Source organism: Bombus terrestris, chromosome 9 (assembly GCF_910591885.1).
Source record: "Bombus terrestris chromosome 9, iyBomTerr1.2, whole genome shotgun sequence".
Lineage (NCBI taxonomy): Eukaryota > Metazoa > Arthropoda > Insecta > Hymenoptera > Apidae > Bombus > Bombus terrestris.
The window spans coordinates 11,586,504-11,599,670 of NC_063277.1; the positions used below are offsets into that span (position 1 = coordinate 11,586,504).

Consider the following 13,167-nt stretch of genomic DNA (forward strand, 5'->3'; position numbering starts at 1 on the left):
TGTGAATTTTGAGTATGAAAAAGCATATTGGAATTTAATACAGAGAATAAGAAAAATGAGATTTCGTTTGCAAGCAGATTTATAAATAAATATATATTTTTGTATGTACTTTCGTAAGCAAACTGTATCATTTATATTCAAATTGAATTTTTTTTTACCGTTCTAAGATAAAAAAAACATACTGTAAATTATAAAAGGATCGATTATTTTTTCATCATTCTTGGTAAACGGTAGTATCTTCGGATAATAAATAAATGGGAAAATCATTATAGCTTATGAGATATTTAAAACTTCCTAAAAGCTTCCTAACTTGCTGCAAGCAATTACTTCTGGGATTCAGCCTCATAAATATTGAAGTCTCGGTTTTCAATGTTGCCAGGGATAAATGAGCTCGTGACAAACGTTTTAGCGCCACTTCTAAGAACTTCATGTTATCACGCCGGAAATTCGCTTGCTGGAGATACAGAGGCTGAGTGAAAGCAGAACTTGTTACTCTTCTTTAATCTTTTATGCGCACTCGCGCTCGGTTTCAAATTCTTTCTTTTTTTTTCTTTTTTATTACTTTTCCCTCTCATTTTTTCACTTTTTTGGGAGGTAGCTAGCATACGTTTCAGACTGCGTCACGCTGTCTTTCCCACGTTCATTTTGCTCGCAGAAGAAGTTAATTGAACGGTATGTGGCGGCGCGAATAAATCGAAAACGGAAATTCGACGAGGCGCGGAAGTGAAACGGTTAGATACGTATTGCGTTGAACACCCGTTGAAATACGTTTGTCACCTTGCCGCTCACGCTGATAATTCCTGTTCGAGTTCCTGTGACTCGCGTTACCCTAAATTTCTCCACATTAATTATTTCCTCGTCGGGTCTAAGTTAAATATTAACTTATTCTCAAGCTACCAACTTCAACAATCGGCCAACAAAACTCGGAATTTTCTCGAGTAATTCCTCGTGAGACCCTCTAAGCATTTTAACGAATTGCGAGTCGTGAAATATTTATGAACAATAACAGTAATAATCGAATCATCTTTCAACGATTTTGCAAGATAAATCGTGGAGTGATGGACTGCCATTTCTAAAGCTAAAAATTCGTTCATGATGAACTCTGTGTCCGCGACACGGAATCTCTTCCATGTTCTTTACGGTCCCTTCTAAGTTTTGATTTATTTATTTATTTATTTATTCTTTGTCTATTTATTTTCGCTTAGTCTATTGTTCAAACGTTCGTTGTTTTATTCGAAGAAGGGTATCATTTAGATTAGCATCTGTACATTTTTGTACGACTGTAACACGTAACATTCTAATACTATTTTAAATAAATAAATTATGTAAATAAATGATGTAAATTATGTAAATTATGTTATCAAAGTTCTTGCCATCATACGACAGAATTAAGAATATCAAAGTCTTGAAAATCGTAACAATACTACATATTGTTACGCACTTTTATCGAACGACATTCGAAGATACAAAAATGCACAGAACTCGCACAATACGCGAAAGCACATAAAACACGCAAAATTAGGAATTCCCATGAATATCCGTAGTCTAATCACGACTTGTAAATTTCTAATTTAATCTTAAGATTCTAATAATGTCAGACATTTCAATCGCGTACAAGAATCTTCCACCCTTAATTTCTCCTATAAAATACCCAGTCGACATTGCGTTAACACGTTTCGTACTCTAGCTATCGTGCTCGATAAACCATAAGCTTCTCGGGTAATTCCGTGTCTGGATATTTTATCGCAAAAGGCTTAAACTTCCTCGAGCAACGGCTTAAAGACCGCCCACGTGTGTTTCACACCCATACCATGGCGACAGGTTTACGTGAAAAGCAGCGGGGAAAATGACGTGTCGCTTGTGCACATGAAAGAATAACAGGTCTAAGAACTTGTGCACCTAATCGTTAATGTAATAACCCGTGGATATGTTATTAATAGACTCGAAAGCGCGTGTCTTCCCCCGGTGATCGAGGGCTGATGCGATAAAAATTACCCCTTGCACAACCTAAATGTCACTCCCTTTCTCCCGGACCCTTTGCCATTATTTTATTCTCAGGAAATTTTTCTCCGGTCTAATCGTGTGTAAGGTATTTTTTCCGATGGAACCACGTTCTTTTTTCTTGGTTTTTTCGGAGAGAAATTACGACGCGTGCATCCGCATCTATAGCCGAGGGTAGTCGCGGTGGACTACTCGTTTATTTTCTTTTTTTAAGTGCAGTTTGCGGTCTCATCCCAGGGAGAAGGTTAATGACGTGGAACTGTGGCAACCGCAACGTCGTGTTTATTATTAGGAGGATTGCGCGCAAGAATACGGGGAGTGGAGAAGTTGTCAAGTTGCTCTTCTCGCTATCTAAACATTGCACGACACCAAAAGCATGTTTTATGTTCGAATTTACCAAAGTTGCGTGGGCGAGTTGAAGTTTCTTTCTGCATAATGTGAGAACTATCAGGTGCGACTATTTAATATTGGTGAAAGTGTTGATAATGTGGCAGTAGGATGTGTTAGTAGTAAATGCAACGAATTTGTTGCAAAAAGTAACTGACTAGGTTAACTTTGCATTTTTTTTTTTTTAGATGCCGGAACTTTCTAAAATGGAATATATTTTTGCCGTTCGAGAAATTTTGTTTAACAAGCGCGTATTTAGAAATTTATATTTCTTTTGATTCTGAAATAATTCTAAGCTATAGTACACAATAAACATAAAAGAAAGATCATAGTGAAGTAATGAAATGCGACGTAGTTGAAGCGTATTCATCTATTGTACAGAGGATGTCCATCAATTACATTTTTTAATTAATTTTTTGTAAAGAATAGCCTAGTATAATATCGTGTTTACAGAGTGGGAAAGCTCATTCTGTATTTTTGTAGCTTTTTTACGGGGAACATTGTTGAAGGAAAAGGTATAATTCTAAAAGGGAAACAGTGACGAGAAGGGAAAAATTCACCGGAGATCGTTTTATTTTGAGACCACAAAGCTGTTGTAATCTTTTCTAATTTTCCCTGATTTTTCCTATCCTATACTTTTTCTCTCTTCTTTTTTATAACATGTCATTCAGGTATATAATTGAATATTTAACTTGAGAAAAATATAAATTGCGAAAGGAAATTTAAAATCCATCGCTATTTAAAATTCCAGATAAAATCGTTAACTTTAACAAAAAAAAAAAGAAATCGCATAAAAGTAACAAAATCGTATCTGCTATAAATATCGTATCTCAATTCGCAGCCCAAGTAATTTTTTACCGAATTCCTCCGTATCGAACATATTTTCAAAGATAGCGAAACATACAATGAAATATTTAAATTGAGAAGGATATAAATGGTAAAAAGAAATTTGCGATGCATCACGTTTGATAATCGTAGACAGAGAATTGAAATAACCTACCATTGCTACAAACGCTCTTAATTGATATCATAAAAAAACTCGCATGAGAATAACGAAATCACATCTGCCATAAATATCGTATCTCGAGTCACCGGCCAAATGATCTTTTACCATACTTTTGCCGTGTCGCGCATATTTTCAAAGATACAGAAAAATCAGCGCGCAGTGAAATTGTTCTTCTCTTATTTCAATAGCAGCGATAAGCGTACACTGGCTATGCATCCCGAAATAATAATTGGCGAAAGAGTTCGAAATTTCGCGTTATCTCGTCTTGCAAAGCGTTTAACGTGGTCGGCATCGCGGAGCAAAAATATTTTATATCAATCGCAGACCACCTGGCCCGGGGGTTATTCGATTTAATGTACGATCCTTGCCGGTTATTATTTGTCAATGTTGCCTGCGCGTGTAATAAACTTTAAACACCGGGCCAGCTTATCGCTGACGTGCCGTTTTCACGTTATTTTTTACGGTTTATGTCCGTGCGCATTGCGCATCGATCTGGCTTCAGGTGCCGCCGTATTTTCTACGCTAATACTGCGATCGATCGATGGAACCGAAAATTCGAACTGACAGTGGACGTGCGTTTGTGAATTTTAAAACGCGCGAACGGTGACAGAAGGCAGCACAGATTGAAAACTGCAAGGCTACGTTAGAAGGGATTTCTACGTGAAAGCTAAGAAAATCTTTCTCCTCTTTCCACTTTGATATTTTATATTCATCTCTTAAATTCGTCCAGCTTTTGCAACCTGACTGCCTCACGCTTAGGTTTCTCAGCTGCTATGTACTCTGTATCTTCAATTGTTATATTAAGTACGCTACTGCAAATCCGATTATGCAAGTACTTGGTTATTAGTTTGAAGTATAATTGAATAATCGGAATAATGGACAAAACAGAGCTTTCAGTACGATTTGTGGATATTTTCTGAACTGTAACTGTAATTGTGTTTACATGTTTTGCTATGACTATGAAAATAATGTTTCCTATCCAAATTCAGTCTAACAGCTTACGCTTTAAATTAATCATTTTTAAAATACCTGAAAATACTTGTAGTTGCCAACCCAATAATTCGTTGCTTAACAAGTTCAGAGAAAAACATAAAACGAAAGTAGAATATTTTTAAATACAAAAATTATTATGTTCAATTATTATTGACAATCTTAATGACTAATTAAGTGATTTTCGTCGATTCACTGGTCAATGCAATGAGAAGATAAATATTTTTAAAAAATGGTTTAGTTTCGCAAGTTTGTATAAGAGTGTCAGTATATTCGGAACTGCTATACACTAACAACTTCCCCTTAGCCGATCACTGGCCTTGTACACTGCTCACTCTGTGGTCAGTTAGTGGTCGTTAGTGGTCACTTTCTCCCAAATCATTTGTGGCGATTACCTGACTGCTGTAGGCGTTTCTGAGGGTTGTCTTCCGGTCTCTGCCACTTGCGGGATAGCGTCCTGCATCAGTATCTATAAATCATAGAAACATATATAATACCTGGAGGGCTCTTTTTCGGCAATACTTTTCTAAGATAATTTCTCTAGTATGATAAAAGTGAAATTTGCAAAAATTTGCATACGATCAGAAGTAAATGTACTCTTAAATAATACCCTAATTAATGGGAAAATTTAATTTAATTTAAATTTAAAAACCAATGCAGAGATATAAAGTAGAAAAATTCTTATCTATTTTGTATAATAATGAAAAAAAAAGACAAAAGGATATTACAGTAGAATTTCTAACAGTGAGGATATATATAACGTAAAATCGTCAGGAAGGAAATTTCTGTAATAAAGAAGAAAAAACAATGCAAGAAAATAAAAAAAGCAACTCGAATAGTAAAAGTAATAGCGCGAGATTAGTAAAACGGAAATTTCTCTAATAAAAAAGGAATGAGGCAAAGATACTAAAAAAGGAATTCTAACAATAAAAAAAAAAAAAAAAACAATACAGCAAAAGTAGAGAAAGCATACAAAAAAAAAGAGAATTACAGGAATGACAAGAGAAGTCTGAGAATTGAAAAAAGGAGAAATTGTAGCCATAAAGGATGCAACGTAGAAACATGAAAATGCGATAAAGTTCAGTGATAAAAGAAATTAATACGGGTAGCAAGGGAGTAACAAATGAAAACAAAAACTAGGAAAATATAACCTAACAATTTGAGAAGGACGATGTACTTGTAATTAAAAAGAGAAAAGAAATCTCCTAGCATATGTTTTAAACTTTCAAGGAACAGGTGTGTTCCCTATATAAAAATGTGACACGCGCGATGCGTATATCCGAGCGCACATAGCTTGACATGTCCTTTTTCACTTTTACGAGGAAATCTGTATTTATGTCCGTATTTTTTGACGGATATAAATTGCCTTATGTTCCTCGAACCTTATTGTTAGTTACGTTTTTACGATTTTTGTACCATTTTCAATGCATCCTATCTAAAGGTAAACTTGTCGCTTTCACAAACTGAGCGAGCATGTAACCCGTAAGTTCCAAAAATTAAACGATGGTGACAAACGTAGAAGACACGAGAAATAAATAGCATACTTTCAATGAATTTCTAGCTTTTGAAAATTTTGAAAAATTTCAGAGATCAATTTTCAGAGAAATTTTTATAAAATATCAGCTTGTACGAAGATCAACAAAATCAGAACTGTTCCACATAGCATAGTGGAAGCGTAAGAAATGGGAAGATTCTGCAATTTCGAAGAATAATTTTCATCTTTTGGAACATTGTAGGTAACTTTTTAATTTTACAGAATATTTTACGCTTTGAGTTTCTAAAGCGAACAATTTGAAATACGTATTTGGCGATAAAAAAAAGCTGGGGAAATAGCATACAACGATAAACAGTAACGAATTGGAAATGAATTTTATTTAATCGGTAGCAATGCCGGGCAGTTTTATTCCAGCACGAAATGATGAATTACTCGTGAAATGATCTAATAAACCATATCAATCAACGGAAAATAATCCAACGAATGGATTATCGAATTAATTCTCTGGAAACCTCTAACACCGAATATTCGCAAACAGGCGTAAACCAGTTTTACACAAATTTTCCCCATCATAAACCAATAATCCTTCGTGTATCCGAAATTCTACATCAGTGAACTATTTTAACCAGAAATTCGCACGAATTGAATGGCCGGTATACAAAGTTTCTGGTAGCCATCGGTGTCGACCAATTAATTCCAGGCTGATCCTCGGACTCCGTGGCCAAAGCGGCTTATCGTGGCCATTAATGCCGCGAAACCTTTGACCAGCGATGAAACAACGTTATAAACATCGACGAGGAGAAAAGTCGGGGAAGGTAAAAGAAGGAAAAACCGAACGAAACGCTCCGTATGGTGGCACATGTTATTATACCCGTTGTTGGTTAAATAACGTTTTAATCGCGGACAGCAAAGAGGTGGTTGCGTCTCTTTCATGATAAGAGGATTTTATTCGACCGATACGTAATTCCTCGTGTACACCGAGGAAACGTGTAGAGGATCCAACACGAAAGATCATCGTGTATCGAGGATGAAATCTTTCCCAAGGTACGTGATGTTGCTCGTCGTTCATCGGCTTACACATTCTTACTCGATTGACTTTGGAAATTTTCATAAGCGAGAATGCGAGTCTTGGTTGGACGTTATGGAGAAACCGAGGATTTCGAAGGAAGTTCGTTTTTATTTTAGAAAGAAGATTTCCAAGGATCTGTTGCTTATGAATAGCCGATACGTGAATTGAATTTTCTTTTGAAAATTTGATTTTCAAGGATCTGTTCCTTGTTAGTAGTCGGCCGATCCATAATTCTTCCTCCTCGAAAATCAAAAGGAACTTGGCGAATAACAATCCATCTCGAGAACTTGTATTTTTTTATTAGTTGTATCCAATCTTAAGACAAGAAGAACGTCGTCGAAATTTTCAATCATATTAAATTATCTTCTGATTATTTTTCCGTCTAATTAACTTACGTCGTTTATCAACTACTGTAACCACCATCATTTCTTATCTCATAGCAAACTATTACATATGTCGCTTTTAGCATTAGGTTCATGGCCGTGTAACGAATCTTCATTCGGACTAGCCATCGTTGTTGTACAATAGAGATTACATTTATTGGTATAAATATTGATTTTTTTTACAAAGTTTGACAAATAGCCGTGGTGATTGAACACTCGAGATGTTAGTGATAATGTTCTTAGATTCAATAACGAATCCACGGTCAACGGGGTAACTCTTTGTTAGACGTAGAATATATTTGGAAGCACAAAGTAACGTTTGCTGTGACGCTCGGTATAATAATGCACGTAAAGACGATGTGCAAAATTCTCCAAGGTGATCGCAAGAATAAAAGACTGATGGGAATTTTCCTCTCCTTACGATCGCATTTGTTCGCTGCATATTATCCGGGGATATCAACAAAATTCCAGCCGCCGTTGCTAGGCAGACCCGCGTACAGCTGACATTGCTCCTGCCCGGGGTTTGATTGTTAATACAACTTATGTCCCACAATACTGGCACTTCTCTGTTAGGTAAATTCGTTCATCCCGTGACCGTGGCTACGTTCGGTGACCAGTTGTGTCACCTCGAGCCCAAGCCCACCGTCACAAATCTCGGGCAAACATAATAGGATTGAATCATAACAACTATCTCTAAGTTTTATCATTTAAGTACAGCTATAATAAATAGTCTAGACTAAAGTATTAGGGATCTTGCCAAAAATTCTAAGGAAAGGCCCCGATGTCCCCTCATCTCCAACATATATAATCATAATAATATTAAATATAAGAATAATATCACGCATGGCCCGTAATAATAAATTCCCTAAGTGTTCCTAAAAATGGAACAGAATTTTACCTAACGATATTGCATCTCAGTGACTTCTATTCGGCTAGAAAATTATCCGCGTTCTTGAACAATGATCACAATCCTCTTTCCATCGAAATAACACCCGACACTCGTCGCTAATAAGGTAATCAGTACATTAATTAACGCGGCTAACGAATCCATCGGAATTGTCAGTTTACACCGAGTTTGGCACAAAATTGATACCTGTCCCGTTCGCGATAAACTAGTTGTGCCTGTAAATTATCGTGAAACGTATGCCAGTAAATTATATGGTACACGAAAGACACAATACGGAAAATCGTAGAAACTGTTGTCGTTGTAGGCGTCTCGATGTTGTAGCTGATAGAGTCCGAGCTGGACGAAGTTTTCAATTGGTCGCGAACCGCGTGTCGAATGAAACGATACCAGCATTGGAATAAAAAAAAAAAAAAAGAAAAAAAGACAGAGAGAAAGATTAAAAAGGAAATATGGTGAGAACGGTGTACTACGTCAAACTTGGCAATCGAGGCTGCTTCCCTATGCACGATGCATGCTTGCACATCCATCGATGAACAGTGTTGTAGTGTTCCGCGAACGTGTCCCGTTTAATAGCGTGACGAATGGTCCGAATGAAATGGACTTGGAGAGAGTGTTTTGTGGAACAGACTGTTGGTAACAGATATTTCGCTCGACCTGTCATTGCAATTACATCGGTTTTACAATTTCCAACGATGTATAAAAATATCAGGGTGGACCAGATTTTCGAGTTTTGAAGTTTAGATAAATCATAATGCATTATAATTAAGCAGCTACGTTAAAGATAAATGATAGAAAATATGCGCGTATGACGAACTGAAATATAGGATATCAGCACAGACCAAATCTTTCGGGAACAAACTTTCGAGTCTGAAGCTTAGATACGTCGTAATTCATTATCATTAAGTAGCCGCGATAAAGGTAAATGATAAAAAATTTACACGTATGATGAACCGTTTTTAATTCCTGTACTGTACGTAAAATCTCTGTTACTGTAAAGTGAGTGGTAAAATTAATGCTAAAATTATTTTGCGATTGATGTAGAATCAGAAAGCTGATCTAAATGGTAGAGAATAGTAGTAACTAGTATAGAAGTGCTATTAATCATTTTAACAAAATATCATCTACGTAGGATATTGTAAATAACTGTTTGTATATACCGATCTTCGTCCTTTTTTATTTTTAAAATGCGATATTACTGGTTTTATAAAAAACTATTTATATAAAAATATGTCGTCGTATCTAACCTATGACCGTGTTGAGAGAATAAGCCGATAGATCGCTGTCAAGGCAAAACGTTTCGAACACACGTACATCGCGAAGGATGTCAACCACGTAGCGACATTTATCCGCGACATTCCCATGCTGTAAACAATCAGAGAAATTGCAATTAATGACGCCGCTATGTCATCGGATGTCGGTTTGAAAAAATGGTGGGCAGCACAGATTTTTCGTTTCATCGAAATCGTTGTTTAATCCTCCCATTTTCACCAAATTCTATTTAGGTTAATCTCTTAATATATTTTTTACCATTTTCGATTTTCAACCGCATTTGCGATAGATGCTATTTAATTCCCGTGCTCGTAGATAAAGAAACTGTGAAATCATTGTCAGACAAAACAAGTAATTGCAAAATTAGAATATACAAAGTGGAGTTCTAACGAAGTTTCGTTATAACGAAAATTTAATAGGTAACACGAATTTCTATTTGAATTCTATTTCTTTGATCGCGCGTGCAAAAAATTTGAATTTGCATAGAGGCCCGCAGTCTGAATATCACTTGCATCTGCGATTTTATTCTAATTGTCATATTCATAATTAAAATCGTACGAGAATAGGGAGAAGAGCCGAAAACACGGGAAACTAAACAAGTTAATGGGAGAATATGGTGCGAGGAAAATGATATTCAACGTAGTGTCGCAGGTCCGTAAACGAGAGGCGCGTGTAATTTGGCTGAAAATGGATTTGCTTTTCATCGACACGCGGACAGACGAGAGGCAGGCGGACGCTGTCCGTCACGTATCGTGTGTCATATGAAGCGTAAAACGAAACAAAAAGAAGAAGAAGGGAGGGCGGGGGACGATAAAAAAAATCGTCGGTATTACAATGGTATTTGTTTTCTAGCGTTTCGCAAGCGCCGATAATACGAAACCCACGCACGCGACAAAAGGCTGCGTGTCGAAACTTTTCTACCCCTGTCTCTCTTTCTCTCTTTCTACCCATAATCATTTTGAAACCGCCTGTGTCCGCTCGATCCTGATGCGATACGGGATACCATTGCACAGCCGTTGAACGAGATATCGTTTTAATAACGAGGCTCAATGCGAAGTATCGAAGGAATGATTTCGAAATAGGAAATTGAATCGCGTTGAATGTTAGCTTTTATCTTGCGGAGTACATATTTACGAGATTCTGCGTATCACGAGTTACAGTTTATGATTCTTTTTACTAAATTCTGTTTCATAATGTTAACGAACGTAGAGAGATTTAATTGAAATATTAATTAAATTTACAAGCGTTCATCGGACCTACCCTCTGAAAGGGACGAATTACAAGCTGCAATTTTTAATAGTAAATGCAATATCGATGAATTTGACAAACTTTTATCGATATCATTTCTCTGAACGTCGCGAATCACAGGCTGCAATTCATGGTAAATTCTATTGGATAATAGCGACAGTAAAAATATTGAATTGCAATGTTGATAAAATTTTACAACATAAATTCTTATCGAGCTCACTTCGTAAATTAGTTTCCATTGCATTCCATCGTCTTATTTATATATAATACGCAAAGTATGTGAAATATTCAAATTAGAGTACTGGTTGTAAACTATACAGTAGATAAGACAATTTTCGTATAGTTTTTACAAGACCATAGTATTCGGTGTTCTGATGTTTCATTCACCCGAACGACAATTCGTCAAAACACGATAACCATATTTACAAATTTATCATAACCCTAAGTAACCATAGCCTGATTATAACGTGGCGTCGAGGCGCTAACGTTGATAATGCGATGCTTAATAATTCGACGATTAACCGGAATTTCAAAACGCTGCTCTTTTTGCGAAAATTGGCGACACTGTGGCTTTGACAGCCGGGTATAACGCGCTTTCGCTTCCGAAAATTCTGGTAATTCCTGCGTTTTTTCCTAACCGATGAAACCGCTACGAATATTCTCTTTCTCTGCGTATACGCGACCAGTATATGGCTCTTTCTTTCTTTTGATTTTTTGTCGTTCGTTTTACCCTTAGACCGGTTTCACACGCAGCTACTGAATGTACATGTACACCGATAGAAGCGTTCACACGACGATTCTCGTGACGTTCAACTATATTTTCATACTACTTTTTCCTACTTATGTCTTTCGTACTATACTTTTCGTATAGAGGCGGCAGTCAAAACGTGAAGACAAATGGCGACATTCGAAGGATATGCTTCTCGCGATACAGGTATCGCGATACGTGTATCACGATACTCGTATCTTCGTGTGAAACCAACCTTATCTTTTCCCCGGATTTCACGACTGTTTCTTTCCTTTCTTTTTTTTTTTTTTTTTTTATTATTATTATTATTTTTTTAACCCGGTCGTTTCGCGTGCACGCACGGAGACAATCGAAAACGCACGGAAAATTAATACCTCGCGTGACAACCGGTCTGTATTTGTATCGTTTACAGACTAAGCCAGTGGCGCGGAAACTCGCGTCGAAACGATCCCTTTGGGCGTGCATTGTGAATGCACCGCGTGCCAATTTAGCCAAGCGACGTCTGTTTGAACGGTTGCATTAATCGATTAAGGGCTAGATTTTTATTTAACGCTGCAGCTAGCGACGAGTAAAATGTGAAACTTGCGCGGCAAAGCTGTACACATCCGTATATTTCAAATTCTGGGTTTATATCTTTCTTATTTATGGAACAAATTCTATAATCAAAATTATATTTATTAGATGTGTAGTATCGTGAACTATTATGATTAGTTTATTAATAATAAATGGATTAAGCAGACGTTGATTAAACAGGAAACGATGGTTATTTAACATGAACGTATTATGATTAAGACAACTAGATAATTAATTAACAACTCTCGTCACCACGGATTCAACTCTCTGGCTTCTCAACTCAAACTCCTGTTAATTCGTTTATATCCCCTAGCAACCCCTTGTCTTTTGTCTTAGCCCCATCACGCACATGCCCACTTGTTTGTAAAATAACAAAAATAGGATTCAGAAGTTCAAACGTAGTGTTGAAATGAACGCTAAAAGGAAACTCTATTTATCTTTAGTTAATAAGATTCGACATCGTAAGACGAGGAATTGAGGTTTTCATCGAGATATAAATTATTATACGTTAGTTAAGCATAATTGAGAGTATTGTCTTGTAACACAAAATAGTTACACGAAGTTTATGTTACGATTATGGAAAATTTGCGCATAAAAAAGGTATCGATTGGTCGGACATATTTTCAGATAATCTACATTTTTACGCTCTCTTTTGTTAAGCTTGGAACGACCTGAAAATAGTGGTATAATGGAAAAAGGATTACTTGCTTCAAGGAATATAAATTCGGATTGTAGGATAAAGCATTTTCACGTGAAATTCCATTTTTCATAGAAATACCCTTAAAAATATGTTCCCGCAACGTCGTCTCAGCACGAGTTCATCCATTCAGACAGAATGTTGTGAATCATTGGTGTCGTACATTAAAAAGCTACAATATTTTTCTTTTTTTTTTTTTTTTTTTTGAATGGATGCTAGTTCGGTAATCCGGCAACTGTTTCATCAACAGCATAAAGCAATATTTACTCGTTTTATTTAAAATTGCACTATATCATTTACCTCTACGAAATTCATATCATAGATGCAACCTCATATTTCAAAAATTCATCCCACAAAGATTTAAAATCCTGCAAAATAAATAACACAAGTCTCT

At 36.3% G+C, this 13,167-nt stretch overlaps 1 protein-coding gene across 2 annotated transcripts in view; it reads left to right on the forward strand.

Moving 5' to 3' along the window:
* LOC100648099 (tudor domain-containing protein 1) overlaps window positions 1-13,167 on the forward strand; it is a 318,253-nt gene that overhangs the window by 158,253 nt on the left and 146,833 nt on the right. The gene's annotated exons all lie outside the window — the stretch shown is intronic.